The sequence below is a fragment of the Bidens hawaiensis genome, unplaced genomic scaffold (genome assembly GCF_021521415.1).
Source record: "Bidens hawaiensis isolate Kalapana, Puna unplaced genomic scaffold, B.hawaiensis_p1.1 tig00025458_1, whole genome shotgun sequence".
In the NCBI taxonomy this organism is placed as follows: Eukaryota; Viridiplantae; Streptophyta; class Magnoliopsida; order Asterales; family Asteraceae; genus Bidens; species Bidens hawaiensis.
The window spans coordinates 234,604-253,403 of record NW_027494072.1 but is presented as its reverse complement, the minus strand read 5'-3'; the positions used below and the strand labels follow the sequence as shown (position 1 = coordinate 253,403).

Below are 18,800 nucleotides of genomic sequence, written 5' to 3'. Positions count from 1 at the left end.
TTCAAAATAAAAAAATAAAAAAGAAAAAGAAAAATCACCTCCAAAGATTTAGTAAGACAATTAAATATTTAATAACACAATTCAATATAATGAATGCAAGGAAACAACACTTGCCTCCCATTCTTCAAGTTGTCATCCAAACCAAGCAGATTAGAGTTAACCAATCTTGTTACCAATTGAACAGAAGATGTCTTCACACATGTCTGCATTTTCTGAAACAACAAACAAAACAGTAACTAATGAGTATAACAGAGATGTCAAAAACATATATGAAAATAAGTAGCTTTCATATCATGCTGCTTAAATAAATTACTTAATTTTTTTTTATCTATAATGTTACCTCCTTCCACCACATAATATGAGAATAATCTTTCTCCACAGGAACATCTTTTAGTTCCCGGAGTTTTTTTGCTGATTTGGTGCTTGCAGCCCTTCTCTCTTTGAAGCAAAAGACCTGCTTCGGCTGCCTGCGACTTAAGAGAAAAAAGGCCAATAAGAGTGTTTTTTTCATCAATTTTGGAATAAAGGAAGACTTCTTAATCAATTTTAGAATAAAAGAAGACTAAATGAGGCAAATACATCCCTAATTAGGCAAGGGGTCAGCAATCTGACCTTATTGAAAGATACTAGCTTGTATTAAAGGTGGCAAATTTGATCCACTTATAGGTTAAGGGATTGTTTGGTTTGTTTTTATCTCTAACGAGTCAAAACAATCATATTAAAAAGCTTAGCTAAAATAGAAAGTGGTCACACAGAAAGTATTTGTAAGTCAACCAAACCAAACTTGACCCGTACCGACTACCAAGGATCATGACTTCATTAGGGCCGTCCAGACTGCTCGCCGCTCGCATAGAAATTGCTTGATTGTATTTTCGCTCGATTGTAAACGAGCCTCTCTACTTCGTTGGGTTTGTAAATGAGCCAAGCAACGACTCAACGAGCAAAGGTCTGCTCGGTTTGGCTCGAATATTTTTAATTTATTTTATATACGAACAAATATATAAATATATAGACAACACAAATAAAATATAAGTATACAACTTTTTAAACCCTTTTAAAATTTTCATATTCCGTTAATTTTATTCTTTCATTAGTTCGATTCAAGTTTTCAGAATACTAGAAGTTTTATTTGCATGTTCAGTATATCTCACTTCAAACTTCTTTCTCCTAAAAAATTACAACTTATTACACGTTTGTCTAAAAATTACTAATTTGTTTACAAAATATATTGTTTACAGCTTTCAAATTTGTTTCTTATTGAAATTTTTAGAGTGAAAAAGAAATAAATAATGTTCGATAAAAAATTGCTCGATCGATTGCAGGTCATTTCAATTTTCGAATTTCAGCCGTTCGGTTGTAAACGAGCAAGCCTTCACTCGGCTCGGCTCGTGAACAGCCCTAAACTTCAAGAGAAGGTCATGAATAGGCTGGTCCTGTGTTACCATTCTATCTCTCTATAGATAGTGCTATGGAGGGGCATCAAATTGAACATTTCTTATGGCAATTTTGACTGGTATATTTCTCCTATGATCCGAGTCGAAAATAACTCTCTAAGCATAGACTGGTGGTTAATAATATGCAGTTAAGTTGGGGAATATCTTTCAATGTGAATCGTTACAGATATATACATGAAAGCAAGCTATAGAAAATTTAGGGTAAGTTGAAATTAATTAATAGCAAATTGATATTATATATGTAATGCATAATGGGAATGTAACTTACGGGCAGGATGAAAAGTGAAGAAGAAGAGGCCGCCAAGAACAACAACAGACCGCCTGCACGGACCCAGCCATCTTGCTTTGCTTTCTCCTCGGAAGGAAGGAAATTTTCCCGCCATAAGGGTTAAAGAAAAACTGTTTTTTAAAAGCATAAATTCTGACTTTATAAAATGGCTTGATAAATTAATAAATTGTTTTTACACTCAATGCCCTGAATTTTCTTTCTAAAAACAACCAACAATTTTATTGAGATTGATATGAGTTTAGGATCACTAAATACAATCACCAATATACCCTATTAAGGTGGGTGTTTGACAATCTTGTACTGAACAATTAATAAGTTTGATTGATTATGAAATAGCCTTTGAATTGGTCTACATGTTTTATAAACTTATTAGCATCTTAATTGAATAATTAATAACGGTCCCGGTTGGACACTTGGAACTCTAGCCAACGCCATCTTCTTCACGAAATCCATCATGGACCATCGCTAAATCACATCATTCCATTGTTAACCACTACAAAGCCATATAATCGCACCAAAACATTGTAGATCTTACAAGTGAACACAAACAAGGAGTGAGCTTTTAGAGTCATCCCACAGGACTTAATTGTGGAGGTGTCACAGCTTGTTGCGGAAAATGATCGTCAAAGTGGTGGATTGTTGCCCCAGTGATGAACCGTTAGTGGTGGTGATGGTTGTTGCACGTGAAGATGAGATGTCCCGTAGTTCATTGCAATTGATGCAATACCCTCAAAGGTCCTGGCGACAAAAAAACAAGCCTCTAATATAAACTTATATATGGTTAGTAATAAAACGATAAGTGTGATAACATTAAACAAAAATTTACTATCTGAGCAAAACCCTGTTCAAAGACGACCATGCTGATAGGTCGTATTCAAGGTTCAACCACGTAAACTTCACATACACATGATAAAGATAAATTTCACCACTCATATTACTTTAAAATTCATTTTACTTTAAAATGAGCGGATTGGGCTCCCAAACGTTCACTTTCAGTAAATTATTAATATATTTATTTAAATATATTAGTGGATTTCATACCCACATCACATATACGTCTAACCAATATAATCTAAAACTTGATATCACTCTTTCTTTTGTCATACAAATTATGCAAAGTTTACAGCCATATTTAAAGGTGAATGAATACATCAATTTAGCCATAAAATAAGGCCACAAACAAGGAAAGGAATAATTAGAATAATTGAAAACTTGGTCGGTGAATGAGGCTTGATATGGGGCTAAAGAGTAGGCAATAATTTACACTCCCCCTCAAGTTGGGCGTTCGTGACTTACACGCTCAACAAAACAGCCACAAACCCTAATCACTATCATTAGCCGTCAGACCTAGATGCAAGCCCTATTCCATCTTTAAATACACAACAATATTATGCACTTCTAAACCATCTTGAAAGAAAGGGAGACACGTCCAAGGACGAGTCACAACCGGAGGCAAACATGACGGGTAAGGCAAACCAAGGTAATTTTTGGATTATTGATTCAGGTTGCACCGAACACATAACCCATCAAGCAGAATGGCTGGAAGGTAAGACGATATCCAAACACGAATATCTGGTAATGATACCAAATGGTGATACCATACCCGTAGAGGGTAGGGGGAATTGTCAACTGCCAAATGGCACCGCCATAAAAGGGGTTTTATATGTTCCAAAATTTAAATGCAACCTCTTGTCCGTTAGCCGTTTATCAAGTGATCTCCAAAGTTCTATAACCTTTTACCCTGAATTTTGCTTCATGCAGGACTTGCGGACGAGGGAGTTGATTGGAGTAGGTAAATGCAAGCATGGACTGTATCGGATTGAGATGGTGGAGAATAAAAGAATTGCTATGGTGTCAACAGTGGATGTGTGGCACAAAAGATTAGGTCATACTTCAAGTAATAAACTTTCTCATTTTAATTTTGTTAAAAAACGCTTCCTTTAAAACTATGGATTGCGATTCGTGTGCGAAGGCTAAGCACGTGCGGTTGCCTTTTCCAATAAGTTCTATTAAAACCGGAGAATGTTTTGAGTTATTACATTGTGATATATGGGGAAGGTATAGAATACCTTCACTATCAGGGGCAAATTATTTTTAACAATCGTGGACGACTATAGTCGTGCTGTTTGGGTTTTTCTCCTAAAACACAAGTTTTAAGCCTCATATCGTTTAATTCATTTTCACAAATTGGTGAGGACGCAATTCGGTAAATTGATAAAAAGAATTCGTTGTGATAACGGAGGTGAATTTGTCTCCAACCGAATGAACGACTTTTATAACGAACAAGGCATTCTTCTTGAAACCACTTGCCCTCACACACCTCAACAAAATGGTATTGTTGAACGCAAGTATAGGCACCTTCTCGAAAATGCACGAGCCCTTAGATTTGAGGCAAATTTGCCAACAAAGTTTTGGGGCAAGTGTGTCATGACGGCCGCCTATATAATCAATCACCTCCCATCGAAAACTATTAATAACAAAACACCGTTTGAAATTATTTTTGAACGAAAACCCGAGTATGAGCACATGAAAGTTTTTGGATGTTTAGCCTATTTTAGAAATACCGACACAAAGGGAGATCCAAATTTGATTTGAGGGGGAGGCCCGGTGTTTTTTTGGGTTATCCACCGGGAACGAAGAGGTACAAATTATATGACACGGAACACAATAAAATCGTGTTGTCAAGGGACGTCAAATTCATTGAAAACATTTTTCCCTATAGCAACGACAAACCTATCACAAGGGAACAAAATGAAAACCTTTTTAGTTTCTCCTTGGTACTATCAAGATGTCGATGATGCCCCACAAGAAATGGCAAATCCATCAGTTGACATAAACAACACCTTTGATGCTCTCACGAATGAAACTAGGCCCACCACCACTGAAGTCCAAACGAATTTACATGGTGATTCTGGGACCCCTACCACAGTTGATGCCACACCCAATTTAGAAGACCATACAACATCTGTTAGTGAAAATAATTCTCATGGTTGTGGGCCAAGCATTGAAGCAGAGGCTTATATGCCTCAAAATCATCAATATAATGATGAGGTTATACAAGAAAGTATTGAGCCCATCAGGCAACAAAGAAATAGAAGTCGACCGAAGCGACTTGAAGACTTCATTGTTGACCTTCCACCATCCATCGATCAATCTTTACCTACGTCCGATCAAGCTCCCTCGTCGACTACGGTACATCCCTTAGCTCACTATATTTCTTATCAAAATTTTAGTAAAACTCATAAAGCCTTTTTGGCGGCCATCAGTTCAAAAGATGAGCCGAAATTTTTTAAACAAGCCGTGCAGAATGAACATTGGAGGAAAGCCATGAAAAAAGAAATACAAGCATTGGAGGCAAATGGCACATGGACTCTTGAAGAATTACCGAAAGGCAAATGAGCCATAGATTCGAAATGGGTCTATAAAATAAAATACAAACCCAATGGTGAAATTGAACGATACAAGGCAAGGCTTGTGGCAAAGGGGTTTACGCAATTAGAAGGAGTCGATTTTCATGACACGTTTGCCCCGGTGGCTAAACTCGTGACAGTTCGTGCTCTTCTTGCGGTCGCCGTAAAGAAGAATTGGCTCATCCATCAATTAGACGTAAACAATGCTTTTTTGCATGGAGATCTTCATGAAAAAGTCTACATGAAGATTCCACAAGGGTTTGATAACGGACAAGACAACAAAGTTTGCCGGTTAAGAAAGTCATTATACGGGTTAAAACAAGCCTCTCGAAATTGGTACCAAAAGTTTACTTCCGCACTCTTGGTGCTTAATTTCCAGCAATCAAAAGCAGATCATTCTCTTTTCATTTACAAGGATCAAAATTCTTTCGTTGCCGCATTAATATACGTTGACGATGTTATTATTGTTGGTGACAACCCATCAAAAATCCATGCCACAAAGAGTTATCTCGACAAGAAGTTTAGAATTAAAGACCTAGGGAATCTAAAATATTTCCTGGGAATCAAGGTGGCCCGAACAAAAGAAGGTTTAGTTCTCAGCCAACGTAAGTACACTCTTGATATTTTAAAAGACTGTGGTGTTTTAGGTTCTCGACCTAGCGCTTTTCCAATGGAACAAAATCAAAAATTAGGAAAAGATGATGAAGGGGCAAGAGTAGATGCAAGTCAATACAGACGACTCGTCGGGAGGTTACTTTATTTACAAGCCACACGACCGGACATCGTTTACTCCGTAAATGTTTTGAGCCAATTTGTTTCTGATCCTCGCCAAAGTCACATGGAAGCAGCTATGAGGATCTTAAGATATCTAAAAACAACCCCGGGGTAAGGAATCTTGTTACCAAAGGAAGGTGGAAACATCCTCACAACATATAGTGACTTTGATTGGCTCGGGTGTCCATACTCGAGAAGATCGAGAACCGGTTACTTGCTTCTCTTAGGAGGAGCCCCCATTTCGTGGAAGTCTAAGAAGCAATCTGTTGTGTCTCGCTCTTCTGCGGAGGCAGAATATCGCGCCATGGCAGCTACTGTAAGTGAAATTTTGTGGTTACGATGGCTCTTGAAAGAACTCGGGTTACCACAACATCATCCAACCCCTCTCTTTTGCGACAATCAAGCCGCGAGACATATGGCCAACAACCCCGTCTACCATGAATGCACAAAACACGTTGAGATGGATTGTTGTTTTGTTCGTGAGCGGGTCGAATCAAAGGAAATCCATCCAAAAGCCATTGACACAAAAAATCAAATAGCCGATTTGTTCACTAAGGCATTGGGTTCTCAGCAGTTGCAATACCTACTTGGCAAGTTGGGCGTTCGTGACTTACACGCTCCAACTTGAGGGGGAGTGTAAATTATTGCCTACTCTTTAGCCCCATATCAAGCCTCATTCACCGACCAAGTTTTCAATTATTCTAATTATTCCTTTCCTTGTTTGTGGCTTTATTTTATGGCTAAATTGATGTATTCATTCACCTTTAAATATGGCTGTAAACTTTGCATAATTTGTATGACAAAAGAAAGAGTGATATTAAATTGATGTATTCATTCACCTTTAAATATGGCTGTAAACTTTGCATAATTTGTATGACAAAAGAAAGAGTGATATCACTCTGTAAACTTTGCATAATTTGTATGACAAAAGAAAGAGTATATCTTTTGTCATACAAAAGATATGGCTGTAAACTTTGCATAATTTGCATAATTTATGGCTGTAAACTTTGCATAATTTGTATGACAAAAGAATACAAATTATGCAAAGTTTACAGCCATATTTAAAGGTGAATGAATACATCAATTTAGCCATAAAATAAGGCCACAAACAAGGAAAGGAATAATTAGAATAATTGAAAACTTGGTCGGTGAATGAGGCTTGATATGGGGCTAAAGAGTAGGCAATAATTTACATATAATCCATGCACAATATAACACCCAATAATTGTCAATCGCTCTATACATTGGTAACGATAAATTGCATGGTAACATATTGTGTGCTTTGGGTCGCTAAGAGTGTGCGATGCCATGAACAAAATTATGTTTCTTTAGCAATGCTACGCTAGCTTTCAAATATAAAAAAACCGAACTCAATAGTGGAGATTGGAAGCTATAGTTCATTTTCATGATATGAACATAGTGGCGCTTTTTTCCTTTTCCTTTTTTTTTTGTTATCACAGCTTTTTTTGTAAATAAATTTATAGCAATTTCTTATGATATTTAAATAAAAAAACCATTAACATCTGCTTATTAGAACCTCTAACCACCTAAGCGGCTAAGCACAAACACTAGTTTCTACAACCCATTTTATTATAGTTAATTAATTGATTTGCTTAGTTGATTAATGTACATAGATGAAGACATATAAATATAATTGAACACTAGTCTCGTCTTTTTATGACGGAGACACGAAGAGTTCTTCCTTTTATAGTGTTATTATCCGGGGCAGTGCCTCACTCATTAAACCTCCCGGTCAAGTGACAAGCCCTACACAAGTACACATGGCCGTGTTTTAAATTTCAAATGCTCAAAATGAGTACTAGAAAAATGCGCTTATATAAAATATATTTCCTTCCAAAATGGCACAATAAAACATATTATTAGGTATACATACAACTATTTTTTAAAAATTTCATGTCCTCATCGAAGCCATGCCCTAGATGTTGTCCGAGCCATGTATGGGGTCTGAGATAGCCCTGGCCCTCCACACTTTTCATAGATTTGGTGCCTCACTCGTTAACTACTTTACAATTGAACTTAAAGAATCCTGTGGATCAAGTGCAGTTACTGCACCAAGGGCCAAGTACATATTTTGAGAGTCTTTTTAGTAAATATGGGAAAACAAAGTATATGTTGTTTAGCTGTTGTTTAGAACTTTAGATTGGTTGAAATACAAAGAATATGTTGTTTGAGTTTTGACTTTAAAGAGTCAAATAATGTGAAACCTTTCAGCTTCATACAGGCAACAAAAAACTTGGCATAACTTGATAATATTTTAACGATAATATTTTAACAAAGTTTTCAACAAACACAAAACATTACTAATATTTTAAAAACACATTCAAACGCCATGATACAAAAAAAACATAAAGAAACCTATTCGTCCTCTAGAAAGAAAATAAGGTTTCGATGTAACGATGAAAACCCGAGACCTGAATGAAGTCATAATTTTTACGATACAACTCCTTAAAACTCTTGTCATGAACATTGTACCATATCATCTTCCCGGGAGTTGACAACACCAAGAATGTATCTTCTGTTGGACTCGTTATGCCCAAGACACATATTATTATTGATGTGGCTAGTACGTCATGATCCAAGTCGGGTCATACCCAATAACAAGCTAGACAAACACCGATTATATTTGTTTATATATGATATGATCATAAGTAAATAAATATAGACACTTATGTTATTTGGAAAGGGTTTCTAAATACAATATACTTGTGAAATGAATAAATCATATGGATGATTTATATTTTGAGAGAGAGAGAGCATTTCATAGTGTTATTTAAGATGGTTAAATAACAATATGTGAAAATGGCTACCAAGCATATTACTTATATTGTGTTATGTTTAGTTTTGGAAATAACACAATTGAGTTTTATGATATAAAAAATAATAATAATAATAATAATAATAATAATAATAATAATAATAATAATAATAATAAAGGAAGAGGGTGCCCCCCCCCCTTTTTCTCCTTTCATTTTATATTATTATTTTTCCCTTAGTGGGTGCATGCAAAGAAGGCAATTGGTCCATGGAGTGGTGCATTTTGAATGACCACCAAATCCCTCTTTCATTTTTTGATTATCACATTTTTGCAAGTATCAAAAACACTCTCACTCTTCTCCTTTCTCTCCCAATTTCGGCCAAAGGAGAAGAAGAACAAGGAGGTGTTTTTCAAGTGCTAAAATCCTAGCTAAAGGTGTGTTGTTGGAGCTTGGGGTATACAAGCTTGAGGAGCTTTTCTGTTGGAGTTCTTGCCCTTCCGTCATCTCCTTCTTCACCCGGTTTTGCTACTTGAAAGGTAGTTATGACATGCATGGACTTATAGTGACATGCATGTATTAGATAGTATGTATTTCGTATTTGGATCCGATTTTGGGTTTTACATGTATAAAATTGGTTTTATACACTATAAACTAACAAGATTTAAATCTTTTATCCGCTGCGTTTTTCATACAATTGGAGTTTTATGACTTTGATAATCTTGTTAAAACTCATCAATGGCATCAAGAGCCGCTTATACGAATGCATGCTTCATTAGATCCAAAAATTTTCGGTTTTATGGTGAGTTTTACCATATGGCCGAAAGTTTTTGGGGTTTTGGTTTCCCCATGGTTTTTCAAGGTTATACTTTACATGTATGTGGTAATCTTGAAAAAACTAGGTCATTTGGATGATTGTTTACTTTGTTTGGACAAAAACCGAAACTTTCGGTTTGGTTAAGGTTGGGCCGAAAGTTTTGAGGGAAAGGGGAACCATTTTTTGGTCTTGGATTATTGCATATTTGGATGTGTAATAGATGTTCATAACCTAGCCATGACCTTGTGTTTGGTTGTATGATTGTGTTGTGGTTGATAATTTATTCGATATGGTTGTAATATTATTTGGGTTTTGTAATCTATTTATTCATTCATTTGGTTTGTAATAATAAATAGGTTAGATGTATTTCTTTTACTAGAAAAATGTATTAGGATATATTTTGTAAAAGAAGATGCAAGGAAGGAAACCCAAGTAAAAGATGGAGACCACAACACGAAGTGAACACTTGGAGCATTTGGATGCGGGATCAAGTGGGAGTTCACCGACACAAGTTCATGTTCTTATGGGTCCCTTAGGAGAGACTTTTTGGCACACTTGTCTTCGGTCAACAAGTGTAGTCAATAATAGGAGGCTATGGTTATGAACATGTGATTGTATAATGTATGCTTGTTTGGTTGATTTACTTTTGTTTGTACTATTACAATATGGATTGCTAACAATTTAAAATCAACAACTTGCATAAAATTGGTTCCTTAGAAATCGTTAGGCAATAAAATTGGTTTTATTAAAGGCTAGTGATTTCATAATAAAATGGGTTTATTTATAGGAACTTTGAAAATCGGTTTTTCAACTAAGTACCATACATTTGAATGCATGCAAATGGAAGGTACATTAATTGTTTTCCAATCTAGAATTTAGAAAACGAAGAAAAAAAAATAAGTCGAACACCATCCTTTTATACAACACTCGAATCACTTGGGAACTCAATATGGGATAAAGGTCACCTAACCATGTTGGAGGAAACTTGTGAGTTTGAGGTGGGTTTACCATATTTGTGGGATAAAGGTCACCTAACCACTTGTATGTGTAAACTCACACGTGTGTATGAGTAGGACGACTTAAATTGGAAACCATGTGAATAGGGTCACCGAAGCATGGTATACAATGGTGTTGATGGGATTAAACATGCCAACTAAACATAAGATGTTTAACCGATCCCATAAAACTAGAAGTTGCAAAGGGTTGCAATCGTCAAGCGTTGACTACCTTGTTAATTTAAATAGTAGGATAAAGGTCACCTAACTACTATTTGAATGTAACGTTGGGTTCTAGATTTTAATCATTAATTGTCTTGGAGACATAAAGGGTATTAAAGATTAAAATAATTGATATCGAAAATACTAAAATTGAGCTTTGTTATGTTTGTAGATGGCCGCAATCAACAATCCACCTAACGTTATTATTCCACCCGTAAATAACCTATCACTAAGATCTATTCTCGATAAGGATCGTCTAAACTATACCAACTTTATGGATTGGTATCGTAACTTGAGAATCGTTCTCAAGCAAGAAAAGAAATACTATGCAATCGACGAACCTATTCCCGATGAACCTAGTGTTGACGATGCCGAAAACTATAACAATTGAGTAAAGCACAATGAGGATTCGGTGCAAGTTTCTTGCCTCATGTTGGAAACTATGATTCCCGAAATTCGAAAGGATTTTGAACTTCATGGGGCATACGACATGATCACCCAACTTAAGAAAATGTTCCTTACACAAGCTAGGGTGGAGCGCTTCGAAACGGTTCGAGCCCTTCATGCGTGTCGTATGGAAGAAACCCAATCCGTTTCCTCCTATGTGCTTAAGATGAAAAGCCACATTGATCGTCTCGAGCGCCTTAATTGTCTCGTCTCTAAAGAGTTAGCCACGTATTTGATCCTAAATGGCTTAACTAAAAAGTTTGAGACATTTGTTATGAATTATAACATGAATGGGTGGGACAAGAGCATTGGTGAACTTCACGCAATGCTCAAGACGGCCGAGACGGGAATGGGTAAAAAGGTTTTTCCCGTTCTAACAATCAATGAAGGGGGTAATAGGAAGAGGCACCACCCGGAACCTAAGGCAAAGGTTGCCAAAGGTAAGGGACAAGTCATGGCTAAGTTCAAGGGAAAGGCGAAAGCGGGACCACCCAAACCGAAAGAAAAGAAGCCAAAGGTTTGCACGGAGGATCCGTGCTTTGGATGTGGGGAGATAGGGCATTGGATGAGGAATTGTCCAACCTATCTAAAAGAGTTGAAAGCTAAGAGGGATGCGGGGCAAACCTCGGGTACAAAAACTTTCATGATTCATGTTGATCTTAATATTATTTCCTCTAATACATGGGTATTGGATACCGGATGTGGAACTCATATTTGCAATTTGTTGCAGGGGTTCAAAGGAAATGAAGGATTCAAGAAGGGAGATATTAGTCTCTTCATGGGCAACGGAGCAAAGGTTGTTGTCGAAGCCCGAGGGGACTACATTTTGAAGCTTCCAAATGGTTTGGAAGTAATTTTAAATAATGTTTTGTATGCTCCTAGTTTGACTAGGAATATTATCTCCGTTTCCTTGTTAAGACAATATGGTTATGATTTCAATTTCATGGATGATTGTATTTATGTTTTCATGAATGATGTATTTTATTTTAAAGCAATTCCATCAAATGGCATTTATGAATTGGTTCAGAATAACACATCTTATGATAACATATTATACCAATCAAGCACTAAAAGACTCAAAATGGATTTGAGTAAAACTTATCTTTGGCATTGTCGCCTTGGTCATATAAACAAAGATCGCATACATACACTTCAAAAGAATGGTCTTTTGGAATCAAGTGAAGGTGATTCATTTGATAAATGCGAGTCTTGTATATTAGGAAAGATGACCGAGGACCCCTTTAGTGGGACAAACGAAGGGGCAAAAGACTTATTGGGTATCATACATACGGATGTATGTGGTCCCTTTAAAGCAATGACAAGGAATGGTGAAAGATACTTCATTACCTTTATCGATGATTATAGTCGTTATGGGTATGTGTACTTGTTAAGACACAAAGATGAAGCTTTTGAAATGTTCAAAAACTTCCAAAATGAAGTACAAAATCAACTCGATAAAACCATCAAAGTACTTCGTTCGGATAGAGGAGGAGAATACCTAAGTGATACTTTCCAAGATCATCTTAGGAGTTGTGGGATCATCTCACAACTTACTCCACCCGGAACACCACAACACAATGGTGTATCTGAAAGGAGGAATCGAACTCTATTGGATATGGTTCGATCTATGATGGCTAGAAGCACATTGCCTCTGTCATTTTGGGGTTTTGCTTTGCTCTCCGCGGCCCGTATTCTAAATATGGCCCCAACCAAGAAAGTGGAAAAGACACCTTTTGAAATATGGAATAGAAGGGCTCCATCATTATCATATTTTAAGGTATGGGGTTACGAGGCTTATGTCAAGAACAACACACAAAACAAACTTGAAAGTCGATCCACTAAGTGTATCTTTGTAGGATATCCCAAAGATTCTATGGGATATTATTTCTACAACCCAACCGAACAAAAGGTGTTCGTTGCTCGAAAGGCCGAGTTCTTGGAAACTAAGTTCCTTATGGAAGGTACTAGTAGAACGGTGGAACTCGAGGAGGATCGAGAACCACAAGCCGATACACGTTTGGTTGATACTAGCAATCATCAAGAGGTTGTTGAGAATGATCAAATGGTTGATCAAAACACACAAAACGTTCGCAAATCCGGTAGAATTAGTTATCCACCCAAAAGATATGGATTTTTCATGGATGGATGCTATGTGGTAGATTCGGATGAACCCACCACATACCGTGATGCAATGTCACAATTCGATTATGACAAATGGCTTGAAGCCATGAACGTTGAGATGCAATCCATGCATGACAACCAAGTATGGGATTTGGTTGTACCACCTCTTAATTCCAAACCGGTTGGAAGTAAGTGGGTCTTTAAGAAGAAAACCGATATGCATGGAAACTTGGATACTTATAAAGCAAGACTTGTAGCAAAAGGTTTCACTCAAACTCAAGGGGTTGACTATGATGAAACTTTTTCTCCAGTAGCAATGCTAAAGTCTATTAGGATATTGTTTGCCATAGCCGCATATTATGACTATGAGATATGGCAAATGGATGTCAAAACCGCTTTTCTAAATGGACATCTTGAGGAAGATGTCTATATGGTTCAACCCGAGGGTGTTATCGATCCACAACATCCTAACAAAGTGTGCAAGTTAAAGAAATCAATCTATGGATTGAAACAAGCATCTAGAAGTTGGAATCACCAATTTGATGAAGAAGTTAAGAAATTTGGATTAATAAAAAATGGTGATGAAGCTTGTGTGTATAAGAAAGCTAGTGGGAGCATCATTACCTTCTTAGTATTGTATGTTGATGACATACTACTATTTGGGAATGACATTCCAACCATGGAAGGTGTAAAAGCATGGCTTGGAAGTTGCTTTTCCATCAAAGATCTTGGTGAAGCCGCCTATATTTTGGGAATAAAGATCTATAGGGATAGATCAAGGCGGTTGATAGGTTTAAACCAAAGTGCATATATTGACAAAATCTTGAAAAGGTTCAAGATGGATAACTCTAAGAGAGGCTTGGTACCTATTCAAAGAGGAACGATATTGAGTGCGTCTCAATGTCCAAGCTCAAAGGAAGAGCAAGATAAAATGAATGGGATCCCATACGCATCGGCTATTGGATCCATCATGTATGCAATGGTATGCACTAGACCGGATGTGTCATGCGCTTTAAGCATGACAAGTAGATTCCAACATAATCCGGGAAGTAACCATTGGATGGCGGTCAAGAGTATATTGAAATACCTTAGAAGGACTAAGGACATGTTTCTAATATACGGTTCGGGTGAGGAGGAACTCGTTGTAAAGGGTTACACGGATGCTAGTTTCCAAACCGATCGAGATGATTCTCGATCACAATCGGGATATGTGTTCGTTATGAATGGTGGGGCAATCTCTTGGAAGAGCTCAAAACAAGATGTGGTAGCTTTGTCCACCACAGAATCGGAATACATCGCCGCCTCATTGGCAGCTCAAGAAGCTGCGTGGATTAGGAAGTTCATTGCCGACCTAGGGGTGGTCCGTACCATTCAGGACCCTCTAGAAATCTTTTGTGACAACGAGGGTGCGATTGCTCAAATCAAGGAACCTCGTGCTCATCAAAAGACGAGGCACATTGAGCGGAGGTTCAACTACATAAGGGGTGAAGTTGAGAAAGGAAAGATATGTATTCGCAAAGTTAACACCGATCAAAACATTGCGGATCCACTCACGAAGCTCCTTGAAAGGCCAAAGCATGAAGGTCACACTTGTGCCTTAGGACTTCGATATTCTAGTGATTGGATATGATCGAATCTTGTATTTGGATATCGGAACAATTGTAATTTGACTCATCATATGATTATGGTTAATGATTATGATATTTTAAGTTATGTTCCATTTTAGCATGTTTAAATCCATGAATAAGTTAATTATTCTAAATGTCCGTAGTCGTTCATATTTGTGGGAACAAATATGAAGGTAAGACTATTATGAACTAGGATTGGTGGATATTCATGGGATATGAATATAGAGCAAGGGTTGCTGCCAAGGTTCATAGATATTTATGGGTTATAAATATTGGACTGACCCGCTCTCAAATATTACTACATGGAATCCTTGTGATTGATCATAAGTAAATCTGAGTAAAGGCGAATATCATAGTATCCTCCGACCCGAGATACATATTGGGTCTTGATATTCACCAAGTATTATACTTTGACTTAGTTCTTACCTGTTCTAAAACATGACAGTACACAAGGCTAAGATCAGGTCTGGTACAAGGTGATTGTGAGAGACGCATGTAGTCAAGAGGGGATTTGTCCCTCTTATTCGTTGAGAGTGAGATGTCTAAGGCCTGAAAGTTAAATCAACAGAGAATGATCACTCTGTGTCTCTGGATTTGACATGACATCTGTGGCAAAAGGATAAATGACAGATGTACCTAAATCATTCAAGTAAGGGACTTGAAGGGGATGATGTTATTGAATGTCACTTTGTCATACGTATTAAGGGTAGTAAACCGTAGTTAGGTGGTAGTTGCTACTTGCATCAATCTTCTATGTATCTTGTGCAAGTGGGAGATTGTTGGACTCGTTATGCCCAAGACACATATTATTATTGATGTGGCTAGTACGTCATGATCCAAGTCGGGTCATACCCAATAACAAGCTAGACAAACACCGATTATATTTGTTTATATATGGTATGATCATAAGTAAATAAATATAGACACTTATGTTATTTGGAAAGGGTTTCTAAATACAATATACTTGTGAAATGAATAAATCATATGGATGATTTATATTTTGAGAGAGAGAGAGCATTTCATAGTGTTATTTAAGATGGTTAAATAACAATATGTAAAAATGGCTACCAAGCATGTTACTTATATTGTGTTATGTTTATTTTTGGAAATAACACAATTGAGTTTTATGATATAAAAAAAATAATAATAATAATAAAGGAAGAGGGTGCCCCCCCCCCCCCATTTTTCTCCTTTCATTTTATATTATTATTTTTCCCTTAGTGGGTGCATGCAAAGAAGGCAATTGGTCCATGGAGTGGTGCATTTTGAATGACCACCAAATCCCTCTTTCATTTATTGATTATCACATTTTTGCAAGTATCAAAAACACTCTCACTCTTCTCCTTTCTCTCCCAATTTCGGCCAAAGGAGAAGAAGAACAAGGAGGTGTTTTTCAAGTGCTAAAATCCTAGCTAAAGGTGTGTTGTTGGAGCTTGGGGTATACAAGCTTGAGGAGCTTCTCCGTTGGAGTTCTTGCCCTTCCGTCATCTCCTTCTTCACCCGGTTTTGCTACTTGAAAGGTAGTTATGACATGCATGGACTTATAGTGACATGCATGTATTAGATAGTATGTATTTCGTATTTGGATCCGATTTTGGGTTTTACATGTATAAAATTGGTTTTATACACTATAAACTAACAAGATTTAAATCTTTTATCCGCTGCGTTTTTCATACAATTGGAGTTTTTTGACTTTGATAATCTTGTTAAAACTCAACATCTTCTTCTTCTTTGCCTCTAACCACATCAACGACTTTAAAATCACACTGGTATGGATGTTCCATCTCCCCGAAAGCACCCGGGCGCTCATATGTAGAGATCAAGCACGGGAAATCATGCAAAAGCTCATCAAGTTGTAGTTGATACTTGACAAACCACCCCGAATGATCCCTCAACATCTCGTACACATTCACACGCAAAACATGGTCTTCGCCATCAGTGTAAAATATTAAATGTAGATGACCTCTGGATTCCCCTAAATACATTATACTTGTTTCATAAGGCATCATCTCCGCTGCTAAGGGCAACAATTGCAACTCTTCATCATCTAATTTAAAGCACTATAAATTATGTTGATTAAAGGAAGCCCAATAAACGGCTCCATTCCAGTAAACCGGGTCGTGGAACCTGGGCTTCTGCGGAAAAAAGGACTCGATACAAATCTTCCATTTCCTTGTATCAGACGAGTAGACTTGAATCTGAATCAAGTCCCCGCTGGGCTCTAGGGAACGCATACAAACAACTTTATAGTGCACGCAATGCGTTTGTTGAAACGCCAACGCCATAGAATCGATGGTTTTACCAACACTCTCCCCTTCCGGGACGGATGGGATGAGTGCCAGTTGCATGGTGGTGGGATTAAACACGTAATATTCACGAGTGCCATTGTGAAAGGCGGAACAAAGTAATAAACCGTTACAAGATTGCTCGATTCTGACACCGGAACGATTGAAGTACAAATCAAGAGTGAAAGGAGGAGCAGTGCTTTGGTTTTCAATACCGTAATGAACATATATATCGCCAGCTAAATGAGCAAGAGATTTTGCGAACGGGTGGGTTAAGTGAGTGTGAGCAAACAGACCGGGGGCTTTTGAAAGGTTAATATTATCATACCGGTTGGTGAAATGTCTGTGAGTCAAAAGCAACCGCCAGTGTTTAGTTATGGATTTGAAACGAAGGATGGAGGTAACTGGGAGGCGGATAAGGATTTCAGATACAAGGTCTTCGCTGGAAGCGATTCGTGTTCCGGAATGATTATCGATCATTTTCTTCTTGGTTTTGGATCTTGTGTTCACCATTTTGGAGTGTTGTTGAAGAAGATGTATGTATAATGTCTAAACTACAGTTATAGTTAATTGCCACACGGAAAACGTGACGGAAATGAGGGGTTGAGTGAGTGATCGTAGGATCATGGATTAATGGGCCAAACTGTAGACGATTCAACCACTAACTCACCAAGGTTCATGTTTTCTGATTTGATTTGAAATGATAACTTTTGATACCAAATTAAATTGCTAGTTCTTTTATATGGACTTTATATTATTGTTATAAATCATAGTTTAATATTTGATAACCATTTTAATATTATTCATAACACTCTCCTTGCTAATCAATCAATTGAATATGCATTTGAAAAACCTAGTAGGACAAAACCATGTTAAGGGAAAAAGAGTGTCGCATGTGTACGATATTCTATCTCATTATGGTTATGTTAATATGTTCTTTTGCGAAAGTTTATCTATGACTTTTGTAGTTAGCAATTCGTTACTTGATCTTGAAGCACATAACTCCTTGTGTAAAGTAATAATGCACTATTTTCATGTGTGACTTGTAGCGCCTCGTCTCAAAATAAGTATCACAAGATCCACGACATTGTTGTATTACATTCACATCATCAATACTATTAACCAAAACTAAAATATAAATTCATCTTTTATACTGAAAGTATCAAAATACTTAATTTTAACTCATTTCGATGTCTACTCATCGGATACAAATTATACCGATAAGATATGTTTAGTCGTGTATAACTAGCAAGAAATACTTAATTTTGCTTGAAACGATGCTCCACATGGCATTGGCTCTACCCCTTTGACGCATCTTTCTACCCCATAAGACTCAGCTTTAATGCTTTACAATATCTTTACAACATCCTGCAAGATTAGAGCGTATCTTCAAAAGGGGCCTGATGTTATAGTTTTATTCGATCTATAATGTCTAAATTTTCCATTAGTTTCTCATTTATTATTTGTATTTGTATTTCCTAGCACCTGAAATCTGTGTTTTGTTAATTTTACTTTGAAATCCATACAGGCTTGATTGTATGACGTAAGCTTGATCATTAGACATTAGCATCATATTTATGAAGA

At 37.0% G+C, this 18,800-nt stretch overlaps 1 pseudogene; it reads right to left on the bottom strand.

Moving 5' to 3' along the window:
* Positions 1 to 8,314: 8,314 nt before the first annotated feature.
* LOC143571673 (F-box protein At5g07610-like) lies at positions 8,315 to 17,746 on the bottom strand (annotated as a pseudogene).
* Between the last annotated feature and the right edge of the window lie 1,054 nt (positions 17,747 to 18,800).